The sequence below is a fragment of the Scaptodrosophila lebanonensis genome, unplaced genomic scaffold (assembly GCF_003285725.1).
Source record: "Scaptodrosophila lebanonensis strain 11010-0011.00,11010-0021.00 unplaced genomic scaffold, SlebRS2 tig00000043-arrow-pilon, whole genome shotgun sequence".
Taxonomy (NCBI): Eukaryota; Metazoa; Arthropoda; class Insecta; order Diptera; family Drosophilidae; genus Scaptodrosophila; species Scaptodrosophila lebanonensis.
In genome coordinates this window covers 2,198,491-2,215,105 of record NW_022060545.1, presented here as the reverse complement: position 1 = coordinate 2,215,105, position 16,615 = coordinate 2,198,491, and the positions used below count along the sequence as shown (strand labels likewise).

The 16,615-nt window shown below is 39.5% G+C and overlaps 1 protein-coding gene and 1 long non-coding RNA gene across 2 annotated transcripts in view; one reads left to right on the top strand and one right to left on the bottom strand.

Moving 5' to 3' along the window:
* The window catches only part of LOC115623083 (cellular tumor antigen p53-like), a 194,143-nt gene that overhangs the window by 170,541 nt on the left and 6,987 nt on the right, over positions 1-16,615 (bottom strand). The window lies entirely within an intron of this gene.
* Positions 287-781, top strand: LOC115623100. The gene is made up of 2 exons (XR_003995374.1): positions 287-444; positions 506-781. It is a non-coding gene; the product is annotated as an uncharacterized LOC115623100 (long non-coding RNA).

Genomic DNA, 16,615 nt, shown 5'->3' with positions numbered 1-16,615 from the left:
CTGAAAGTAAATTTTGGATCTGCATGCTTGAAAGCTTAAATTAAAGTTTATTATTTTAATTGCAGTTTCTCAAACTTTTGCCGAATTGAAAAAAAGAAGAAGATATTTGAAGATATCTTTTCTTCACTTTTATATGTGAAGGTAAAAAGTAGGCCACGGCCCCTTTTTCACTCTAGCTTATTGCTTTTTTTGGTTTTATAATATCGAAAATGTATTTGACACTATACCATTACATATATGTAGCCATAATTATAGTCCGGATATGTTCAGCAGATAAAATAAAGGACTATATCCATTGCGGACTTTGTCAAAATTGTGGACTTCTTCCGAATGCAACGAGCGGATTTAAGTGCTCAGCCGATGATTTAGAGGCAGTGTCAACTGACACATCAGCGCCTCATCAAAGTGGGTTGGGGAGTTGTACACCCGACGATTTCAGGATAAGTGCGTGTTCTATATATTAATGCTGCCAATATCTAGACACATTCAATGTATATCTTTGCAGAAAATTTGAAAACCTTTTGCTGCTTGTGGTCGCAGAAATCAGGCTGCCAAATGGTTGTTGGTCCTCAATGGTCTGATACTGATAAGAGAGCTCTACGTAGATGTGACTTGTGTCTGCACTACTGTCCGTGCGCGGCTCCAACTGTAGTTGCCCGGAGATTTGCAGTTTTTGTCTGTATGGCGTTGATTACGATATGGAACTTCTGATCAAATAGCTAGCTTTTAGATGGAGGTATTAAATTTTTTTTCAAGTGTAATACACACGCTCCCTTATTAATTCCTATGTGTTCTTTTACTTTGCAATTTATTGGATCTCGTCTCTTTTAAATTGAAACTTTAACTTAATAGAGCCAAAAACTTGTTGCAGATACGTTTTAGAATGTTGGACGAATAAGTTAGAAGGTCCATTTAAAAAAACTGTTTCAGCTTCATAAATCAGTGCTCATATTTCTGGTCTCCCTGCTAAGTATAATATATTTTTTCCCATCTGTACTGGGATTTTAAAAGAAAGATTTCAACTCATAAGTCATCTCACTATTTGCTACAACATATCATCCAATAACTCCATAAATTGCACAACAAATTTATACTTCTTTTGCATATTTGCTTAAAAAAAGAACTGTTCTACCAATTAATCCATTGATCCAATATTCTATAGCTGTACATTGCCTAGAGTATTAAAGGTTTAAGTTTAAAAGAATAAAAATTAGATCTTTAAGAGAATAAGGTTGCAGCATTGTAGAAACTAAACATCTGAAGATTTCTCCTCCAAATTTATATTTCAAAGGATCGTTTTTACACCCTGTATATACCTGGGTATATTAGGTTTGTGCAAAGTATGTAAAATATATTATAGTATTATTATATAGTATATTTCAATCCATACAGCGTTCTCTCTTTTACTTTCTTTTATCTTGTGAGTTTTAATCTCAGGTCGTGAATAAGAGATTATAATTTTAATTCTATTACACGTACTATCGGCTTAATAGTTTCTATATATTATAATTGAGGGTTTCCAAAATCCGATATTATTCTTAAGCTAAAATTATTACATCAAATGGTGTAATCGGAGAATCATTTAAGTGCGTTTATCCGTCTGTATGTCGCTTTCAATATTGCCTGCCAAACACAGCACTTGGAGGCGTAAAATAAACCAATTGATAAATATGCAGCATAAGTATGGCAGATAAGTGGAAATTTATCAAAGCGAGAGCCCATACCCCATACCCCCTACCCCACAGCCCACACCCCATTCAGCAACCTAGCAGTTTGCGAGCCACTGGCAGTTGTCAGTTGCAGCATCAGGCGGTAGGATGTTGGCGGTTCCTTGAGCGGCAGCGGCCAATAAAATGACTTTCGCCACGGTTATCAATAACCGGCTATCGATATTTTATTAAAATTGATGCGCCAGCACAAACACACACAGATACACACAGACACACACACACACCCCTCTGACAGGCAGCAGAAGAGCAAGCGTAAATAAAAATAAATAATAATGCCCATTATTACAGTTTATCCTGCAAACCAGCCCGCCCACTGACAACCCAACCAATAGTTTTTTTCCCGTCGTTTTTTTTTTTTTGGCCCAATGCTATCGAGTCCTTGCCACTCATAAGCGCACTAATCCGTCAATATTTATTGCCATAACTGGGCGAACAGCGAATGGTGAAATGCGAGAGCCGGATGCTCAGGATGAGCAGGAAGTGTGGGAAGCGGGAGCGGGAGCAGAGGGAAGGGCGGATGGGCGGATGGGCGGATGGGCGTTGGCAATTGATAACGTGCGTGTGAAATTTATCAAATAAATTGAGGCCATAAATGTCAAAGCTGCGTATGATTCATAGACAGAGTTGCTTTTACTGTTGCTGCCTCGGCAGACACTGGTTATTAGGCAGCTTCCGTTGCCAATCAAGCAGAAGCAAAGTATTCCCACAACCAGCAGACAGACTTCCCGAACTCGACTTCAGGCAGCGTCCAATCCGAAGCCAATCCATGCGCATTAGCTCAGCTGACAAATGTGTGAGATTTGCTCTCGAGTGGATCGGATTTGCCATGAAGTAGGTGGAACGCACAGTCTAGTTCCATTTAGTGAAGGACTAGGAGTAATCCTAAATATACGTAGCTTCGGATTTGAGGATGTAAAGGAGGCGTCAAAAATTTAATAACTGAATTAAGGAAAGAAAGTATCCACTGCTTATTTAAAAATGTCATTGACAGTCCTTCCCGTTTCCCGCTCAATCGTTCTGTTCATGGTCCAACTTGTCCAACCGGGTTAACCGATGTCTATCTTTAGAAGAAATTATGGGCTATAAATTGAGTTGTTGTACAAAATCTCAACTCGTTTCCGCCTACTAAGTACACGTTTATAATTAACCGAACTCTGCACTGATACTGATTTATAAATAATCGTTAAAACTATGATTTGTTGTGTGATTAAAAGAGAAAGGAATGGGAAAGGAATTCCTAGGCGATTCAAGATTTCCAAACAAGAGATACACTTTTTCAAGATGAAAACCGACTTTCAATTACAAATAAATTTTATAGTTTAGACTCTTAACTTTAGAGTGCTGAAAAGATGACGTTGATGATCCAAACTCTGTTTTCTTAATTTATTTATTACTTTCGTTTCAATACGAGCTATTGGGACTCATGTGACATCTTAATAAGTTCACAAATTTCGTTGGAAATAAGCATATCTATATCTGCCCTAAAGTTCATCTAAAATATAAAAGAGTTATATTTTAAAAATTTAACCCAACCTGCAATAGTTGATTTACGCGTACGATACGCAAGTCTCGAAGACTTTCGAGAATATAAAGAACTGAAATGGAGATGCGGACGAGAAAAGTCGTTACAGCCATGCTCGATTGTTGGTCTGGCTTGAATATTTTAAGAGCTGGAGCCACAAAACTAGTTGTGCATTGAAAGTAGAGGCTCATACAAGTTTTCCAGATGCTGATTATGATTTGAACTTAATTTATCTAACAGTTCCGTTTCATATAAAAAGGTCTTTGCACTGAAATGTGTTGGTGTGGCGTGCCGTTGTGGATGCCAGCGATTTATTAAAAAGTCATCAAAATTATGCTCGAAATTACATTTTGGCCAAATGTGGCGTTGGAGCATTGTGTTCGCAATTTGCATTTGGCGCGCACCCGCACAAAAGAAATTTCCGTTGCCGTTACTTTGCACTTTTTTTGGGTTGTTCATTTTTTCAAATAATTTTTTTCTTCTCCGCTTAGGGTTCGGGTTCGCAATCAGAAAGCGTGGAGCGCGCGCCCAGCACAGCGTGGCTATCATTATTTAGAATTCGGTGCGGTTTTTGCTCTCTGTCGTTGGCGTTGGCGTTGGCCATTTTCTACGCTATTATTAAATTTGGCTATATGTGTATGTACTCGTACAATATATTTCAGCCGCAGCTCTAATGACAATGCGCGAGACGCGCCCTGTCGCAAAAAAAAGAGACCCAAAATCGAAAATTTCGCAACTTTTCGAGGTGATCTGGCACAGTGAAAAATACTTAGTTGGGGCACTGAATAAGTTCTGTTTTCCAATTTCGATTTGGTTGAGTCGAATCGAAATGAAAATCCAGCAAATGCTGCTTTTTATTTGTACTCTGTGCAGTCAATATAGCTGATCAAATTTTACTGTGAAGGTAATTTCATTAAAAAATAATTATAGGGATTTTTGTAATAATTATTCCAAAAATTAATGAAACATTAAACCATCTTCTTGTTATACTCTTCATATACAATGTACCTACAACTTGGCGCGAGGTCACACCTTTTTCTGCCTTTTAAGTACAAGATCATGTACTACAGTGTTTCGATTTTCTAGTACTTAGTGTATAGTCGTGGTAAACAAAATCAAAAGGTGATCCCTTGAAATATGCTATCCTCCTTCATATCAATGCTCTATTTCCAAATGTCCCGAAATAGCGGGGAATTCAAAAATGCACAATATTTTATAACGGCTTTTACACGAATTGCTTGCGCAAAAACTAAAAAAAACAGAAACCAAGAAATCTAGAGAGGCAGAGATAGGTACACAGATTTCAGAGCTGGAATTTCATTTATATTTTCCTCCTTTGTATCCTAAGAATAGTGAGAAGGAGGCTGAAGAGGTCGCACCCTATTGACCTTCCCAACAGATTTATATAAATTATAAATGTTAAATTGTAATTAAAACTAAACACATAGTTTATGTTGTATTTGTATTTAACTATAAGTTTAATTTAAGTTATAGAATAAGTCTTATTATTTATAAGCAATTAAACGAGTTGCTATAATAAAATAAAATAATTAATTTTCATTTTTCAGACAGGCTATGGGTTTTGCTGATAAGAAGCAACTAAGCTTAAAAATGAAACTTAAAGTTCAACTCAAGTGTCAGTTCGGCAGTCAGTTCTTTGCTTATATACTTGTAGTTATCGTATGTATATAAATCCTTAGGTTGCACTCGTAATGGCCTATTCCAAATTTTATGAATTTTCACCTACCACTTATGTAGGCAAGTAGCTCCAAATACATACTCGTACATATTTATATTTACATGCGAGTATATACATGCATACATGGAAGTACTATTAAAGCCCATTTTAAAATTATAAGCCGCCCATTTGCTGGGAAAACGACGCAAGTCCTAAAAGGCTGAATTGGCCAACTGGACGTCCACTTTCTCTGCCAGCTGCTGAACGCTTGAAATGTTCATAAAAAGCGTATTTATAGCACTTGGAGGCCATTTAGTGGGCTAAAGCTAAATTATACAAATGAGTGCTATGTCCATGTCTGGCTATATGGTCCGGCCCAGACCAACCAAATCGCAGTCAAATTGGCCATGTTGACCGCAGAGCGTTTTGCGTTGTTGTCATTGTTAGTGTAGTCGTTGTAGTTGTTGTTGTTGTTTCTGTAGTTGACCCGACTTATGTGCATATCTTGAAAGCAGCAGGCAAACGTAAACTTGCCACAAATTGGCCGTTATAGCTGTTGTTGTTGTTGTTGTTTTTGTTGCCGCTGCAGCTGCATAAGTCCAATTTATTTTGGTTTCTTTCACTCCCAAACAGAAAACAAAACCAAATCGAATTAGACAAAATCTACATAAGCTTTTTCTCTCTGTGTGTGCTGTGTTGGTTGTCCCTGCCCCCCTCTCTCTCTCTCTCACCATCTTACTCTTACTCTCCCTCCTACTCTTCTTGCTTTGTCCGTTCGTCTATACGTCCATTTGTACGGTTCGCTGTACGTCCATCTATCCATTTGTTTGTTGCTTGGCATGAATTACATTTCTCTTTGCATGCGGCTCTGTAGTTGCTGTTGTTGTTGTTGTTGTTGCTGCTGCTTGTTTGTTTCATTTTTTATTTTGTATTTTTTCTAAATGCTAATTTATGGGCATGTGTTGCCATTTGGTTGCCCGGCGGCCGCGTTTTGTAATTTTAGTACCAAAATACACACTCACACACACACACACACACACACAAATGTCTACACTGTGTGGCAAAAGAGCAACGTAGAGATGTGACCAAGAGAGGGAGAGGGGGGATGAGGATGGGGAGAGAGAGAGAGACATACAGGAAATGCAGCACAGCGAAATAAAAAGTGGAGTAAATTGCATATTTATGAATCTGTCAATTGTTTATACTTTGTGCATTTGGCATTTTGTTTGTTTCTTTGTTAGCGCGCGAGTATCCATCCATGGGCATGCACACACATACATACATACTTACACACATTTACAACTAGGTATGTACATATGTATGTATGTATGTATGTTTGTTGCTTTTTCACATGGCCACTGCTGTGGCAATTGTTGTTATTCGGCTGTTCGGTTACTGCTGCTGCGCTAACACCCCTCCATTGTTTTGTTGGCTTTCGTTTTGATTTTGTTTTTTATTTTTATTTTTAGCATTTTGCATTTTGCTGTAACAGTCAGAGTAACATTGGCAGTTGCCATTGCCATTACCCCTCCCCTTCACATGGAACAACACATAACATATGATTCCACATCCATTCCATGCCTTGTGGTTCGCTCCGCTCGTATGGGTTCTGTTGCGGCGGCTGCTGCTTCTGCTGCTGCTGTTTCTGCCTCTGCCGCTTCTGCCAGTCATGGTTGCAATTGTTGCATGAAAATGTAATGGGCTGCGGCTTTTGGGCCAACAAAACACCGTCGAGCATGCGAAAGTCGGACTGGCCAAACGCATAATAACGAAATGTTGCCATAAAGAATACTTACACCTATTTCCTGTCCATACAAAATGCATACACAGCAAGAAATAACGTGTCACAACTGTACAAATGAATTAATTTCAGTTCCTGAATCTCTCCATACCTTCCTTATTTACTTATTTATGCACAAACATATCGAGTATTTTTTTTTAGCTTTTGTCTTAATTTTTTATAAATTTTAAATAAAAAATGTCTAAATAAAACGAAGAAAACAAGTATATATGTATATAAAGTACACTGCATTTAAAAGAGATATGTAAAAAAGAATTTAAAAAGAAATATGTTAAATATTATTTTAAATTCCAACCCTAATTCGTTATTTTCAACTAAATGTCTTATTTGAATGGTTACTACTAATACCTTACTTGAATCTTTAACATATCAATTAGATATCAACATTATTTTAGCCAAATTACGATTTCTTATAATGATGCACAATCAGAGTTATAAATAACGAAAGATATGTAGGTAACAAATAACAATAAACAGTAAAATATAAGTTGCATTTAAATATCATTAAATAAAAACATAATCTCAAGAACGGCCAAATTATTTTGTAGTTATTGGACGAGATTTTCCGAAAGAAAATATTATTATTAAGAATTATATTATTTGCTTCAAAAAGCTTTGAAAATTTTATCCAACTTCTTGCAATTGTTTGGAATGGCGCCCTCATTAATAATTATACGCGACCGTGTAATGAGTTTCCCCTTATTATTCGTTGTTTTTTCCTTGAAATGGCAGGCACCCTAAGTGCGTGTCCTCTTTCTTCCAGTGTATATGCATTGAGCTTAAATCAATAAGCAACAAAACAAAAACGCCCAATGTTTGTCTGTGTTCCTGTTTTGTGCAGAAGGTTCTGTTCCCCATTCTCATTTCATGGAAAGACGAGGGCATTGAATAAGTCGACGGTACAAACAAGCTGGCAAGCAAATAAGAAGGCTGGTCAGATGAAAATAAGGAGGGAGGGAGGCAGCAACTTCGAAAACACCGAAAACAAAAACAGTCGAAATTCCTTCACACAACATTTATTTCGGTCGGTTTTTCGTCACACACATTGATTTTGCGAGGCAGTAACCACAGGCATAGTCAAGGGGAAGGTGGAATGGAGCAGCAACGTCCAAGTCGGTGCAATACAAATGCAAAGGTATGGTTAATCCCTTGAAGGTACGAGCGTTCTCAGTATCTACGTACATACGAGTATATCTTGAAGATAACTCCCAGCAAGCATTATCGTTTACGCGGATAGCGAGCAGAAATTGTAAAGAGGGCTTACGCTGAAGCTTTCGCAGTTTCTACCAAGTCTAATATGTACGTAGGAATTACGGATAAGCAAATGACTTCTTGGAAAAATTAATAAGTAATGTGTAAAGAATTTAATAAACTACTTATCTGACAACATGCTACATACCTGGAATAAAAAAAATCTCAACATCTTTAGTATCATTATAGGCGAGATATCTGTTGAAAACTATATAATTACCTATCTAACACTTTGCGAGATGATTCAACCTGATTCTATTAAATACACAGTTTAAGCGTGGACCTGAGACCCGAAGAGTTAAACTATCGTAAGACTCTGTAATACTTATACACTTATTCATAATTCCACGCAGAACTCGTTGATTCGTTGTGATATTCAGGCTCATGAAAATGCGTGCCGTCAATGCATTCTCAAACACGAATGTTGTCGAAACCATATTGGAACGGCGTTTCCGAAGACCCCCCGTAGGGAGAAGTGGGGAGATGTATAAAAAAAAGAAAAAAAACCAAAACTCGTATAGCGTACACACATATGGCATCTATGTGTAAAATTTGGTGTCTCTAGCTCTAATAGTCTCTGAGATCTAGGCGATCATACGGACAGACAGGTGGACAGACAAACAGACAAACAGACATAGACTAACTCGTCTTGTCATGCTGATCAAGAATATTATTATAATATAATCTTGTACATTTTAAAGCTCGTTCTTGGAGCTCCTACATGCTTATGTCCTCGTCTGTCACAGCCAAGTCTGCTAAAGGACCGAGTATTAAACAAATATCCGAAAAACAACAAACCAATGCATGAGAAAAATGACCTCATAGAATTATGACTGGCCAGCATGGGTAGAATGAATTGTCAAATGTCGAAGCAACCTACACATTTAACTCATTCATTAATACATTCATTAAACGAATGAATAATATATTGTGAAATAATTGGTATGGCGGCCCGACAGCTTAAAGAGATAAGTGACATGCTGAAAAAGTAATGAATAGGAAATGTAATGACATCTAGTTAGGGTCCCTAAAACAAAAAACTGTTCTTTTTCACACACACAAACACACACACACACGCACACACTCATAGTCCAAGGAGCGAGCATAACTTACAACAACAATTCATTGTGTATTCTCATTAGTAACAGGTAAACACATTTCTGGCACATTGCTTTTAATTAGTGAAACAGACTTTCGACTAAACGAATTGACTGCGGACCGGCGCGCCGCTGCCTTCGCTGCTTCGCTGTCGATGTCGCTGCCAAGGGAACGAATCGACCAAAGCGGAAGGGCCACCAGCCATCGGCCAATGGACAACGGACAGCGGACACCGGACACCGGGGCACCCTGTGCCCTTATAATTGCAAGAACGTCAAAACATTTACCAAATTAACGCAATCCAAGCTAAAGTAAATTGCTCTAGAAGAAAAAAATATATAACTATACGTGGCCAAAAAAATATATAAATAAAGAAGAGAGGAGAAGAAAGCGGTAGAAAGAACGAGAGAAAGGCACGCAAAAGTCCCCCCTGAACAAATATCCAAATGTTAGCCGATAGGGTCGCACCGGGGCACCAGTTCGGACGACGGTGGTGATTGTGGGAGCCAGAGTTCAGCTTTTATCAGATAAACTTGCACTAATTTGTGTACACTTGGCGCTGGACGCTGACATGGACGCGGACATGAACGCGAACGCGGACAGAAATGTGAAGGGCGCAGATGAACGTGCCACAAATTGGCGAAGCGGTCGCAGAGACGACGAAACAAGAATAATAATAAAAATAAAAATCACCCTCGTGGAGAAATGTTGTCTCTCTTTTCCATTTAATTTCAGCGTGAATTGTCTTTTGAACTACACACTACTCGCATACAGAGTACACCTACGCTGACATGAGTAGATACTTCAACTAAATATCTCTCAGTTCATATGCGTGTACCATCTGAGCTTCGGGGTCACCTAACCATTTTCTGTTTTTTGAGACATCCGTTTACAGTATAGCGCATTTTTTCTGGATTCCGTTTCGAAGTGAATTCGTGGACTCTATTAAAAAACAACGTTTGGATAGAGCATTCCAACATCGTTGTAGAGCACATGGGGCTGCCTCTTTTTTTGTGCTATAATTTCGTGTTGAGTGAAATACATTTTTTTTTTCGGTACTTTTTGCAGCAAGCAGATACAGTTAAGGTCCATTCAGTGCAGATACGTTCGGTGCTTGATATAGAGGGTCAGGGGTTGGGGACTGGGGGCTGGGGTTTGGATCTGGCTGGCAGGCAGGCAGGCAGGCAACGAATTAACTACAAACGACTACACATTAATGCCAACTTAACAACAGAAGCCGTCCAAGCGACAGGCAGAATGGCCAAGCAATCAGCGGACAGATGGGAGACGGGATGGGGAATACCAGAAGCTTCGCCAGCGACATGGCTTTATACAAATACAAATTCTCGTTGGCATGCAAACGGAACGGATATGCGAACCACTGAGCGGCAAGCGGAAAGCGGTAGGGTTGGGGTTGGTCGGTCGGTCGGTCGGCCAGTCGGTCGGTTAGTTGGTTAACGTCAACGACGCTGCAACTTTGCTGACATGGATAATACACACAAGATACGCCGGCAGATACAGATACAAGATATGACCATGGACATGGGCTTGGGCATGGCTCACACAACACAGCACAATGTAAATTTATTCTGTGTACGAGTATGTGTGTGTGCATATGTGTGTGTTGCTTTTTTCGGCTTGGCAACACATTATTGTCGTTTCGCCTCGGCTCGCCTGCATTCTTCAAAATTAACATACCACGAAAAACACACAAAGCCAGCGAGCGAAAAAACAAAACAGAATGAACTGAAAAAAAAAAAACAAAACAAAAGAGCCAAAGTGTTTGTTGCCAACGCCAGTCGGCGGATATATGGTCGAAACAGAAGCCAGCGTAGCACCTACAAGCAACATTTCGACGCACCCGTCCAACAGCCGATGGTCGATAACTGTCCCGGGCCCGGGCATGAGAGCCACAGCTCAGCTTACGGCTATGGCCCATCGCGGAAGGGTGAGGGCTTCGACACACAATTCAGAGATAAGATTTGGTAGCCATGTAGAAAAATGGCGAGAAGTCGTTTATTGGGTTTATCAAAGCACCCTCCTCCACATCAAGCCATCATTTATTGTAAGTGCCTGTTTGTAACCCATGTTACAGCTGCTTAAATGATCAGCATGACAACAAAAATAGACTTGGTATAATATTTAAACTCTCCACCGTTCAACTAGCTCGCATTTCCCAGCACTTCACTTCCTAGTTCCATGTTTTCCAATATGGTTTGTAAGAGAAAATTCTCATTCAATAACACTTTCGATTACCATGTTTTATTGGCAAATGAAAATACGTCAGATTCTCTACACATCAAAATTCTACACATCAGATGATTTTACCTTAGCCCCCAGTAGTTTCGCTAAATAAATTGTTGTTTATTACTCGTGATATTTCGAGTGATTCCTCAGAATTGTAACAGTTTTTTTTCTTAAGTTTTCTTTATTTATCGAATCTTCTCTCTCGGAGACTTACGATAAGTAGTCAAATCTTAATCTAATATAGTTATTTAATCAATTACAATTTAATATCGTAACAGTTGTCACACAACTTGCTGATTCGTTTTTCAGTAACTTATGACTAACAATAACCATGATATAGTTGTGCACTAAAATCCATTCATTTTAGATATATTCCCGATGCAAAGACTAGAGTTGTTGTTCAGAAACAACCTATTTCTGAAATCTCTGAAATAAAATGGGAGTCTTAGCCACAGTGCTCTAACAATTATGTTGTATCCTCGGCACTAGGCGAGGCATCTATGGTCCTACATTCTTTTAACTCAATGTTAGCCAAAACTCCTCTACTACGAGGAAGTGTATAAGCTTCTATTAAGGTCTCATCTGCCCCTTTCAGAATCATGCTGGCCTTGGAAGGGTGCGGCCACAATAAAAACAAGCAACTGCTCTCGTTATGTTTTCAGATTTAATCAATTTATTTATTAAAATATCACGCTATTAGCGGTTTTGGTCAAACAAATATTTGCTAAATTGAATGTGTAATTAAATATAATCATTCAGATTCAATGCGCGGCAATAAAAAGTATTTTAATATCTTAATTAAACGAAAAGTACCTATATTTGAATGTTGAATTTATAATTATTTATTTCAATTACCTCAATTATGGCCTGCCAGGCGCATTCTGAAGTACATGAAAATTAATGTGTCGGATTAATTGTATTTAGATGAAACGCATTTAAAATTATTCATAATAAACATTATTGACATATTCTTAAATTAAATGAAACAAATTCAAAAATTCCACATATCGATTTTGTTTTTCAAACATTATTTCTTGACTAATGTATTATTTTTCTTATGTTTTATATTATTGTTAATTATTTATCATTAAAATAATGAAACCTTTCAATCAACAAAGCGAAACAGGTTTCCTACCTTTAAGAATGTGAATCTGGAAAATTCTCAAAATCGATAAGATTGGTAGTTGGTTTTTATTCGTATCCTCATTTTCGAGCTCAGTTTATAAGAGTTAAGAACCCACAAATCTGAGTCGAAAACCATGTTTATGGCTTCCCTAGCCTGCAACGGGCTAATAAATTTGTTTCTACTTCCAAATTCTTGTCTGTGAGAGTGAACATTTTAAAATGCGTAGGCCACAAAGTCTCAGCGTGCACGCCAAATCCCCCAAAACTTGAACAACACACAGACACAAAGCGGTCTGAGCAGAAGGTCCTTGTTGTTTGCCAAACCCATCCACTGTTCAATTATAGAAAATTGCACAAATCCGCCGGCAAGAAAAGTTCAACTGTGGAACAACAAATCTCTCAAGTTGTTTGTTTCTTACAAAGAGTGTGTCTTATTAGCGCTTTAAACTTGGGCTGACACTAATCCCATACACATACACACACACACACACACTACGTACTCTTGTTTGTGGGCTTCCCCTCGCCCCTTCTAGGCCCTTTTACAGAGTGTGTCTGCGTCTTTGTCCATATTGTGTGGGTCTTGCGACTTCAAAGGGCAGAATGCGCGTGAATGCGCTTCCACATCCACTTCAACTTGGTTGCACATAAGCCGATCCCGATCCCCAAAAAAAATATAAAAAAAATAGCAACAACAGCCAACAATAATAACAATAGCAGCGCAGCTCAGCAAAGAACAACACACACACACACATAAGACCCAATTCCGTAGCTGGTACAGATTAAATTCCAAATTGTTTTTGTAACCATACCATATCTACGGACTCCCCTTCCGTCCGCTACCCTCCTTGCCCCGCCACCGAACCCTGCGCCACAGCCTTCCCTAACTGCAATGTCCCTCGCCTGCAGCCCAGGCGGCTAATTCCCGCATGCAATGAAAACAATTTTGCTTTACGCTTTTTCAACGCAACAACAACAACAACAACTGTAACATCAACAACAACAAAGTAATACACAAACAACAACATAGCGGACGCGTTGATTTTTATCAAGCTTATTATGGGCAGGGTGCAACCCTTTATGGGCCCTCGGTTTTAAGCCGCTCCAGAACGACTGCATTGGCAATGACGGGGCAGCCAGGCCGGACTGAGATGAGCTGAGCTGTGCTGTGCTGTGCTGGACTGGAGTGGACTGGACTGGGATGGGGGCACAGCAAGTTGAAAGCCACATATCAGCTGCCGGCGCCGACGCCGCGCATCCTGCACCCGCATCATCGTTCCTCGGGCTGCGCAATTGCACGGCTGCTGGCCGTGCCCCAAAGTGCAACGCAGCGCGAAATTCCACTCATTTTTAAAAATTTTTCTTCGCTTTTGTTTCACAAACAATGCGAAGGTTACAAATTCACCTTGTAGGCATCCAGAGCGGGGTGAGGGACGACTGTGTCGGTGCTGGTGCTGGTGCTGGTGCCGGTCGCGGTCGCACTTCATATCATAAACTTAAGTACCAGCACTGATGGCAACGTCAGTGTTGGTGCAAGGTATACACTCGGAAAAAAAAGAATTTAAAATCGGTAAAATCCAAAAGGCAATTTTATTTTCCTACGTATGCAAAGAAAATCTGTGTATTATCTTCTATTTCATGTAAAGTCGAAACATTTAATTCTTTATTGCTGGCAATGTGTGTGACTTAATATTGCCAGGCTGCTGTTTTGGAAGGAAGGATTCAAAGCAAAGAGTATAAGGTATGCTTCGCAGAGTAGAGCTACTATTAGCTTATTCTGTAAATTGTAAACGTTTTCTTCTCAAGCAATCCTGTTCAAGAAGCACCAAGACGAAGACGAATGATTTATATTTATGCGAAAGATTTTAATATTCGTTCTAAATTTTTACTCAGAAATAAGATAAGAAATGATAGTTAATTAATATTTTGAATGGTTCTTTCATTGTGGAAACAGTTTATATAAGATGATTATCCGAAAGTCTGTAAACACATTAATAATCAGCCAGAAATGCAGTGTGATTTTTTATTACATTATTCTCACCAAAAAACAATAGTCAGCGCAAAATTGAATTAATAGAACTAAAGAGATCTTCTTAAATAAGCTGTAATAATAAGCTGCTAATTTATTCGAATAACGACCTGCCTACACATATTGATTCTACAGAATAGTGGAACTCCAAATTCTTTATAAATTTGATTTTTATAACTAAGTAAGATAGGGAGATATCCATACACTACATTCATTTTAATTTGAAAACTACCTAAAAATACAAACTTCATAATACAATTTTTCAATAAATTAATTATTCAGATTTATTTTTTCCAGTGCATTATGCGTAGCCTTTGAGGTAACTTAAAACGCCAAACCAGAAGAGCCGACTGTGTTGGCAGTGCCCAGCAGCCAGCATAGTTTGTCAGCGGTCCGTCGCGTCCCGTCCCGTCTGTCCCGTCTTCGGCTACGGCTACATTGTCAACGTCAGGCAGCGTTGACGATGACATTGACAGTCGCAGTGCCGCTCCCCAATCCCTCTCCGCCGCTGCTCTCCCCCTGCCGATCGGTCGCCACAATCAGCTGTTCGGCGGACGACCACTAAGAGTTACCTACGCGGGTACTTAGAATGTTTTGGCATAATTAAAGCTGCTGGTTGCTGGTTGCTTGTTGCTGGCAGATTGTTGTTTGGTTGGTTGGTTAGCACTCAGCTGACATTGTTGTCGTCGCACAGTGGGCGTTAATATGATTGTGGCCTCGAAAACTATATGAGACTTTAGATACGAACGTAATTGGACTTTGTTTCGCTTCAAAAGTGAAGCTAGAGGTGTGACGCACAAATTGATTAATTTTTACACATTTGGATAATATTGAAGACCCACTAAATAAATGCTTTCTATTCAGATACACCTTCATATCTCTACCAGGTATTCAGATTTTATCACAATTTGCAGCTGAAGGCATATATCAGCAGACTTATGGAACTGCAATGGAAAATATGCAGAAATAAATTCAATTAATTCAATTTAATTAATTGGATAGTTTTGACCATTGTGGGTTGCTTTTAAATGGCGATATATTGGCAGTATAAACAGCAAAGTTTGATCAAAAAGTTTGGTAATTAACCTGCTTTCTGCTAACAATTGTGCCTAAGCTAATGTGGCGTATACTTAATTTTATGAACGATATAGAATCTCACAATCCACGTCTCCTCTTCCAACTTATATGCAATACATCGTTTGCGATGTTGTATTACCCCTTCCATTATATGGTACAAACCCTTTCCAGATCTAAAGCCATCATAGATCCAACTCAGGTGTATATCAGTATAGCTTCTCGCTATAGCTGGATCTGCCCACTGTGCCCTGACGATACCGTCGCAGTTGCCGACGCTGTCATTATTGTTTGCTTTCTTGTCGCTGTCGGTTTTTGTAACCTTAGAACTTCTCAGGTTTTTGTTGGACGCCTTTGTAAATGGGCATAATGCCGGAAACCCGCAACAACCGGCGGACGGACTGTCCGACGAACAGACGAAGAGACCGACGCACTCGCACTAAGCCTGACACTGACAACCATACCAACAACAATAACAAGAACAGCTGAGAGCCGGCATGCCCTGACACTAGTCTCGGTGGTTTGGTGGCTTGGCGGCATGGTGGTTCGGCGCTGCGGTACGCTCCGCTGCCTCTCAATAATTTCACAACAAAACGCCGCCTCGCTCGCTAGCTGGCTGGCTGGCTGGCTTGCTGGCAGGCAGGCATGAAAAACTCGCCGGTGGTTCCGGTGAAAAGCCTAGCTGCCTATCTGGCTACCTGGCTGGCCTACACTCAAGAGGCGCGTTTAACGAACAATTAATAGAATAAGCTCGACAACTGCACAATTTTCAACATCAACATGTATTTATTTCGCCAGACACAGTGCTGGTCTTCTGTCTCTCTGATTGTTTGCTCGTTTGTTTGTTTGTTTGTTTGTTTGTTGTTCGCCAGCTCTGGCAGCATAATTACCACATATTTTCCGTAAGTGGTACGGTGCGAAGATCTCCGGGAAGTGGGATTCATTCTTTTCTTTTTGTTGCGGCATTAAAATTACTCGCGAGCCCCAGCGATGTAAGGCATTGGCGGTACTAAAATGGGATGGGAGTCGTTGCTAAACTGTTGAATGATACGCTGCCACTATA